We start from the raw sequence: 9,081 nt of genomic DNA, 5'->3' as shown, positions 1-9,081 counted from the left end.
GGCGAAAAATTAAGTATCCCCAATCTTCTCAAAACTCTGGATTCTGATAGAGGGCCATGAGACTTAGACCTGAGTGCAACAATGGAGGCTCTAAACCCTTCCAGAGCTGAGATATCGAAAATCAAAATTTCGACCCGTAAAAAAAAACGACAGTGTTACCCCTTACGTTTTTTTTTTTTGGGCGAAAAATTAAGTATCCCCAATCTTCTCAAAACTCTGGATTCTGATAGAGGGCCATGAGACTTAGACCTGAGTGCAACAATGGAGGCTCTAGACCCTTCCAGAGCTGAGATTTCGAAAATCAAAATTTCGACCCGTAAAAAAAACGACAGTGTTACCCCTTACGTTTTTTTTTTTTTTGGGCGAAAAATTAAGTATCCCCAATCTTCTCAAAACTCTGGATTCTGATAGAGGGCCATGAGACATAGACCTTAGTGCAACAATGGAGGCTCTAGACCCTTCCAGTGCTGAGATATCTAAACTCAAAATTTTGACCCGAAAAAAAAAACGACAGTGTTACCCCTTACGTTTTTTTTTTTGGGCGAAAAATTAAGTATCCCCAATCTTCTCAAAACTCTGGATTCTGATAGAGGGCCTGGAGACATAGACCTGAGTGCAACAATGGAGGCTCTAGACCCTTCCAGAGCTGAGATATCGAAAATCAAAATTTCGACCTGAAAAAAAAAAGACAGTGTTACCCCTTACGTTTTTTTTTTTTTTTTTGGGCGAAAAATTTAGTATCCCCAATCTTCTCAAAACTCTGGATTGTGATAGAGGGCCATGAGACTTAGACCTGAGTGCAACAATGGAGGCTCTAGACCCTTCCAGAGCTGAGATATCGAAAATCAAAATTTCGACCCGAAAAAAAATTGACAGTGTTACCCCTTACGTTTTTTTTTTTTGGGCGAAAAATTAAGTATCCCCAATCTTCTCAAAACTCTGGATTCTGATAGAGGGCCACGAGACTTAGACCTGAGTGCAACAATGGAGGCTCTAAATCCTTCCAGAGCTGAGATATCGAAAATCAAAATTTCGACCAGTAAAAAAAACGACAGTGTTACCCCTTACGTTTTTTTTGGGGGGGCGAAAAAATAAGTATCCCTAATCTTCTCAAAACTCTGTATTCTGATAGAGGGCCATGAGACTTAGACCTGAGTGCAACAATGGAGGCTCTAGACCCTTTCAGTGCTGAGATATCTAAACTCAAAATTTCGACCTGAAAAAAAAACGACAGTGTTACCCCTTACGTTTTTTTTTTTGGGCGAAAAATTAAGTATCCCCAATCTTCTCAAAACTCTTGATTCTGATAGAGGGCCATGAGACTTAGACCTGAGTGCAACAATGGAGGCTCTAGACCCTTTCAGTGCTGAGATATCTAAACTCAAAATTTCGACCTGAAAAAAAAACGACAGTGTTACCCCTTACGTTTTTTTTTTTGGGCGAAAAATTAAGTATCCCCAATCTTCTCAAAACTCTGGATTCTGATAGAAGGCCATGAGACTTAGACCTGAGTGCAACAATGGAGGCTCTAGACCCTTCCAGAGCTGAGATATCGAAAATCAAAAGTTCGACCCGAAAAAAAAAACGTCAGTGTTACCCCTTACGTTTTTTTTTTTTTGGGCGAAAAATTAAGTATCCCCAATCTTCTCAAAACTCTGGATTCTGATAGAGGGCCATGAGACTTAGACCTGAGTGCAACAATGGAGGCTCCAAACCCTTCCAGAGCTGAGATATCGAAAATCAAAAGTTCGACCCGAAAAAAAAACGACAGTGTTACCCCTTACGTTTTTTTTGGGGGGGCGAAAAATTAAGTATCCCCAATCTTCTCAAAACTCTGGATTCTGATAGAGGGCCATGAGACTTAGACCAGAGTGCAACAATGGAGGCTCTAGACCCTTCCAGAGCTGAGATATCGAAATTCAAAATTTCGACCAGAAAAAAAAACGACAGTGTTACCCCTTACGTTTTTTTTTTTTTTTGGGCGAAAAATTAAGTATCCCAAATCTTCTCAAAACTCTGGATTCTGATAGAGGGCCATGAGACTTAGACCTGAGTGCAACAATGGAGGCTCTAGACCCTTCCAGAGCTGAGATATCGAAAATCAAAATTTCGACCCGTAAAAAAAACGACAGTGTTACCCCTTACGGTTTTTTTTTTTTGGGGCGAAAAATTAAGTATCCCCAATCTTCTCAAAACTCCGGATTCTGATAGAGGGCCATGATACATAGACCTGAGTGCAACAATGGAGGCTCTAGACCCTTCCAGTGCTGAGATATCTAAACTCAAAATTTTGACCCGAAAAAAAAAACGACAGTGTTACCCCTTACTTTTTTTTTTTGGGCGAAAAATTAAGTATCCCCAATCTTCTCAAAACTCTGGATTCTGATAGAGGGCCTGGAGACATAGACCTGAGTGCAACAATGGAGGCTCTAGACCCTTCCAGAGCTGAGATATCGAAAATCAAAATTTCGACCTGAAAAAAAAAAGACAGTGTTACCCCTTACGTTTTTTTTTTTTTTTTGGGCGAAAAATTTAGTATCCCCAATCTTCTCAAAACTCTGGATTGTGATAGAGGGCCATGAGACTTAGACCTGAGTGCAACAATGGAGGCTCTAGACCCTTCCAGAGCTGAGATATCGAAAATCAAAATTTCGACCCGAAAAAAAATTGACAGTGTTACCCCTTACGTTTTTTTTTTTTGGGCGAAAAATTAAGTATCCCCAATCTTCTCAAAACTCTGGATTCTGATAGAGGGCCACGAGACTTAGACCTGAGTGCAACAATGGAGGCTCTAAATCCTTCCAGAGCTGAGATATCGAAAATCAAAATTTCGACCAGTAAAAAAAACGACAGTGTTACCCCTTACGTTTTTTTTGGGGGGGCGAAAAAATAAGTATCCCTAATCTTCTCAAAACTCTGGATTCTGATAGAGGGCCATGAGACTTAGACCTGAGTGCAACAATGGAGGCTCTAGACCCTTTCAGTGCTGAGATATCTAAACTCAAAATTTCGACCTGAAAAAAAAAACGACAGTGTTACCCCTTACGTTTTTTTTTTTTGGGCGAAAAATTAAGTATCCCCAATCTTCTCAAAACTCTTGATTCTGATAGAGGGCCATGAGACTTAGACCTGAGTGCAACAATGGAGGCTCTAGACCCTTTCAGTGCTGAGATATCTAAACTCAAAATTTCGACCTGAAAAAAAAACGACAGTGTTACCCCTTACGTTTTTTTTTTTTGGGCGAAAAATTAAGTATCCCCAATCTTCTCAAAACTCTGGATTCTGATAGAAGGCCATGAGACTTAGACCTGAGTGCAACAATGGAGGCTCTAGACCCTTCCAGAGCTGAGATATCGAAAATCAAAAGTTCGACCCGAAAAAAAAAAACGTCAGTGTTACCCCTTACGTTTTTTTTTTTTTTGGGCGAAAAATTAAGTATCCCCAATCTTCTCAAAACTCTGGATTCTGATAGAGGGCCATGAGACTTAGACCTGAGTGCAACAATGGAGGCTCCAAACCCTTCCAGAGCTGAGATATCAAAAATCAAAATTTCAACCCGTAAAAAAACGACAGTGTTACCCCTTACGTTTTTTTTTTTTGGGCAAAAAATGAAGTATCCCCAATCTTCTCGAAACTCTGGATTCTGATAGAGGGTCATGAGACTTAGACCTGAGTGCAACAATGGAGGCTCTAGACCCTTCCAGAGCTGAGATATCGAAAATCAAAAGTTCGACCCGAAAAAAAAACGACAGTGTTACCCCTTACGTTTTTTTTGGGGGGGCGAAAAATTAAGTATCCCCAATCTTCTCAAAACTCTGGATTCTGATAGAGGGCCATGAGACTTAGACCAGAGTGCAACAATGGAGGCTCTAGACCCTTCCAGAGCTGAGATATCGAAATTCAAAATTTCGACCAGAAAAAAAAACGACAGTGTTACCCCTTACGTTTTTTTTTTTTTTTTGGGCGAAAAATTAAGTATCCCAAATCTTCTCAAAACTCTGGATTCTGATAGAGGGCCATGAGACTTAGACCTGAGTGCAACAATGGAGGCTCTAGACCCTTCCAGAGCTGAGATATCGAAAATCAAAATTTCGACCCGTAAAAAAAACGACAGTGTTACCCCTTACGGTTTTTTTTTTTGGGGCGAAAAATTAAGTATCCCCAATCTTCTCAAAACTCCGGATTCTGATAGAGGGCCATGATACATAGACCTGAGTGCAACAATGGAGGCTCTAGACCCTTCCAGTGCTGAGATATCGAAATTCAAAATTTCGACCCGTAAAAAAAACCACAGTGTTACCCCTTAAGTTTTTTTTTTTTGGGCGAAAAATTAAGTATCCCCAATCTTCTCAAAACTCTGGATTCTGATAGAGGGCCATGAGACTTAGGCTGCGTCCGAAACCGCATACTTCCCTACTATATAGTAGGGAAAAAGCAGTAGGCGAGTGAATAAGTATGTCCGAATCCTTAGTATCCAAAAAGAGTAGACGAGAATTACCAGAGTGACGTACTAATTATCGCGAGATTCGGGCATACGTATACTTATAGTACGTCCGAATATTCCTACTTTCGTACTATATAGTAGGGGAAAACAGTATTTGAAAGGAGTAGTATGTCCGAAACCTCAGTTCTCATAAAAGAGTAGGCGAGAAGTTCCCGGATGATCTCCTGCTTTCGCCAAGATTTTTGAGTGTTCATCCGATGGATACTCTTCTATCCCAGGAGGCCACGGGAGAGCATTCGTCATTATCAACATCGCGGAGATCAGCGAAGCAGGGGGTTTTCAAATGTGAGTAAACACGGTTCCTTGTGTTTAAATCGTATGTGTTAAACTACTATAGAGTAAACGTTTTAACTGTTGAAGGTCTAAAGGACTTAGACAGTATAGTATAGTTGTGATTTTGCTGTAAACACATGTTTTATTAGTTAGTTAAACAGGGGAGCTCCAGTAAGTAGGCTAACGTTACACGTAAGTTTCTAAAATGGATTTGAATAACCATATAACGTTACATCTTAAACACGCTTATTTAAAATGTATATTTACATCTGAAATGAAAATATTGTTTAAGTATTGCAGACGAGCACATCCCAACATGAAAAATACATCTGAGTGATGTAACGTTATGTGTGCTATTATGAAGGATAATTCACTGTTGTCAACACTACTTACATTAGACAAATGTGCTGTAAATACGGTAAATAAACAAATCTATAAAGTAACTAAATATGTTATATTTAATTTGTCCCTTATTAGTGTTGATATATTAAGGAAAATTTAAGTTGGATTAAAAGTGAGTTAACACATCAACCTCAGCATGTAAATTCAGTGTTGAGCTCGTAATGTGAATCTTGTCTGTATGTTACAAGGACAGAAGAACACGCGTGTGTTTATCCGGTGGAGAGAGGCTCATGATGCTGAATGCTGTCATCAAAGGCTTTGGGTGAGTATACTACAGAAATGGATATCAAAATCTATTCAATCTTAATTTGTAGTTTATTTGAATTATTGTAAATTCAAGTAGAGACATTACAACACTTTTCTGATTCTTGATTTCTGTGCATTTGCTGCATAGCTTTTGTGGTGGAGCAGGACCTGCAAGGAAAGATGATGGCAGCATTTGTTTTAGGGATTTTACTCAAATATAAAGTAAGGTTATTTTTAATAGATAAATCAAATGACATTGTGTTAAAATGACTGCTTTTGTATAATGTTTGTGCATTTTTGTAGGATCTGAAATGTCTGCAGACTGGTGTGAGCACTGAGGATGAGGAGCCCAGAGGTGCATCCTGGAAGTGGTGCCATAGATGAGTCCCTCCATCTCTCCACCTGCCCTTATGAGTCCCTCCATCTGTCCATCTGCCTTTACGAGACCCTCGATCTCTCCACCTGCCCTTATTGCCTCAGATTGTGAAGCGCAGCACAACAACAAGCTCTGGGAAGAAGGCACAGTCCCCTCTGGTGAATTCATCAGAATAAAGCTGCAGAATGGGAACCGCTGTGTTGAGTCGGCATGATGTGGTGTTCAGCGGCTGTAAATACATGCTTGTAGTTTGAATAAAGCTTTGTTTCATGTGTTGTTGACTTGTATAATGCATTTGTTTATTGTGATGGTTACTTTTATTTGTTCTTTTACTCATTTATTCATTTTTATTATTGTTGTCAGTATATAAAATTTAATTATTTAATTAATGTATCCATTAATTCATCGATTGACTGATAATTGAGATGTTTCACTGCATTTATGAATATAAATGTATTCATGCATAACTGTCATATGACAAAACAAATTACATTTTGCTTGTTATATTAAATTATATTTTTAGTATATAAAAAAGTTATATAATTATTTTGTTTAAGTTTTGGGGTGGGCTAACAATGCAATTCATTCTGAGGTAATATTAATTTTTAAGGAGTGATACTTACATTTTTCGAGTATAAAATCAACAGTTTTCTCCAAAAGAGATCTTCGAGCAGCTGCCCGTCTCCTTTGTGCAGACATTACAAACGCAGAGGAAAACTGTTCTAGGTTGTGCTGTCGAGTCACTGATGGTATGAAGTGTTAGTACACCTGTCACTCATAATTAAAACTTATAAACGTATTACATACAAGATCGTGGAAAGATACCATAATAGTCATAATGACAAAACAGAAAACATAAAGATCATTGGTTTGTTTACATCATAATACAGGAAAAAGGAACAATAACAAGGCTAAATATCTTTAAATAGTTCTTCATAATACATGAAAAATGTTGTTGTTTTGTTGTTATAGGTCTGAGGGATGAAACGAGGTAAATTCATCAAGAAAAGGAGGAAAACTTAAAGGAGAAACGTTTTGGGTATAAAATAAAGAAATTAACAACATATATTCAAGAGGTGACGATTTGGGGGTTTCTTAATAAAAAAAAATATCAGCTGTTTCTTCAACAATACCACAACAAAATGAGAAAGTTTCATCAATGTCAAGATATTTATAGATAGAAGAATTAAGCGTGTCGCTGTTCATTTCTTTGCGCTTGTGATATGATGATAACACGTTGTAGTAGGTCACATGATAACGTCAACATGGCAGATGTCCGGTTCTCATTCATACTCAACGAGATTTGGCTATAAAGTACCTACTCTTTTAGCGCTCGTTGAGTAAGTGCTTATTGAAATAAAGTACCTACTCATTGAGTATGCGGTTTTGGACGCAGCCTTAGACCTGAGTGCAACAATGGAGGCTCTAGACCCTTCCAGAGCTGAGATTTCGAAAATCAAAATTTCGACCCGTAAAAAAAACGACAGTGTTACCCCTTACGTTTTTTTTTTTTGGGCGAAAAATTAAGTATCCCCAATCTTCTCAAAACTCTGGATTCTGATAGAGGGCCATGAGACATAGACCTGAGTGCAACAATGGAGGCTCTAGACCCTTCCAGTGCTGAGATATCTAAAGTCAAAATTTCGACCCGAAAAAAAAAAACGACAGTGTTACCCCTTACGTTTTTTTTTTTGGGCAAAAAATTAAGTATCCCCAATCTTCTCAAAACTCTGGATTCTGATAGAGGGCCATGAGACTTAGACCTGAGTGCAACAATGGAGGCTCTAGACCCTTCCAGAGCTGAGATATCGAAATTCAAAATTTCGACCCGAAAAAAAAAAACGACAGTGTTACCCCTTATGTTTTTTTTTTTGGGCGAAAAATTTAGTATCCCCATTCTTCTCAAAACTCTGGATTCTGATAGAGGGCCATAAGACATAGACCTGAGTGCAACAATGGAGGCTCTAGACCCTTCCAGTGCTGAGATATCGAAACTCAAAATTTCGACCCGAAAAAAAAAAAACGACAGTGTTACCCCTTACGTTTTTTTTTTTGGGCGAAAAATTAAGTATCCCCAATCTTCTCAAAACTCTGGATTCTGATAGAGGGCCATGAGACATAGACCTGAGTGCAACAATGGAGGCTCTAGACCCTTCCAGTGCTGAGATATCGAAATTCAAAATTTCGACCAGAAAAAAAAAACGACAGTGTTACCCCTTACGTTTTTTTTTTTGGGCGAAAAATTAAGTATCCCCAATCTTCTCAAAATTCTGGATTCTGATAGAGGGCCATGAGACTTAGACCTGAGTGCAACAATGGAGGCTCTAGGCCCTTCCAGTGCTGAGATATCGAAAATTAAAATTTCGACCTGAAAAAAAAAACGACAGTGTTACTCCTTACGTTTTTTTTTTTTGGGCGAAAAATTAAGTATCCCCAATCTTCTCAAAACTCTGGATTCTGATAGAGGGCCATGAGACTTAGACCTGAGTGCAACAATGGAGGCTCTAGACCCTTCCAGTGCTGAGATATCGAAACTCAAAATTTCGACCTGAAAAAAAAACGACAGTGTTACCCCTTACGTTTTTTTTTTTGGGCGAAAAATTAAGTATCCCCAATCTTCTCAAAACTCTGGATTCTGATAGAGGGCCATGAGACATAGACCTGAGTGCAACAATGGAGGCTCTAGACCCTTCCAGAGCTGAGATATCGAAAATCAAAAGTTCGACTCGAAAAAAAAAACGACAGTGTTACCCCTTACGTTTTTTTTTTTGGGCGTAAAATTAAGTATCCCCAATGTTCTCAAAACTCTGGATTCTGATAGAGGGCCATGAGACATAGACCTGAGTGCAACAATGGAGGCTCTAGACCCTTCCAGAGCTGAGATATCGAAATTCAAAATTTCGACCAGAAAAAAAAACGACAGTGTTACCCCTTACGTTTTTTTTTTTGGGTGAAAAATTAAGTATCCCCAATCTTCTCAAAACTCTGGATTCTGATAGAGGGCCATGAGACTTAGACCTGAGTGCAACAATGGAGGCTCTAGACCCTTCCAGAGCTGAGATATCGAAAATCAAAAGTTCGACCCGAAAAAAAAAAACGTCAGTGTTACCCCTTACGTTTTTTTTTTTTTGGGCGAAAAATTAAGTATCCCCAATCTTCTCAAAACTCTGGATTATGATAGAGGGCCATGAGACTTAGACCTGAGTGCAACAATGGAGGCTCTAGACCCTTCCAATGCTGAGATATCTAAACTCAAAATTTCAACCCGTAAAAAAAACGA

At 38.8% G+C, this 9,081-nt stretch overlaps 1 long non-coding RNA gene across 2 annotated transcripts; it reads left to right on the top strand.

Moving 5' to 3' along the window:
- Window positions 1–4,482: 4,482 nt before the first annotated feature.
- On the top strand, window positions 4,483–6,091 carry LOC120470221 (uncharacterized). Of its 2 annotated transcripts, none has more exons than XR_016161666.1 (4): window positions 4,483–4,789; window positions 5,368–5,441; window positions 5,574–5,647; window positions 5,729–6,091. It is a non-coding gene; the product is annotated as an uncharacterized LOC120470221 (long non-coding RNA). The 2 variants fall into 2 exon arrangements; XR_016161660.1 differs by having other exon boundaries at window positions 4,485–4,789; window positions 5,373–5,441.
- The last annotated feature ends 2,990 nt before the right edge of the window (window positions 6,092–9,081 follow it).

The sequence above is a fragment of the Pimephales promelas genome, chromosome 1 (genome assembly GCF_988280905.1).
Source record: "Pimephales promelas chromosome 1, fPimPro1.hap1.1, whole genome shotgun sequence".
Taxonomy (NCBI): domain Eukaryota; kingdom Metazoa; phylum Chordata; class Actinopteri; order Cypriniformes; family Leuciscidae; genus Pimephales; species Pimephales promelas.
Note: the sequence above shows the minus strand (reverse complement) of the source record. Positions and strands in the feature narration are given on the sequence as shown.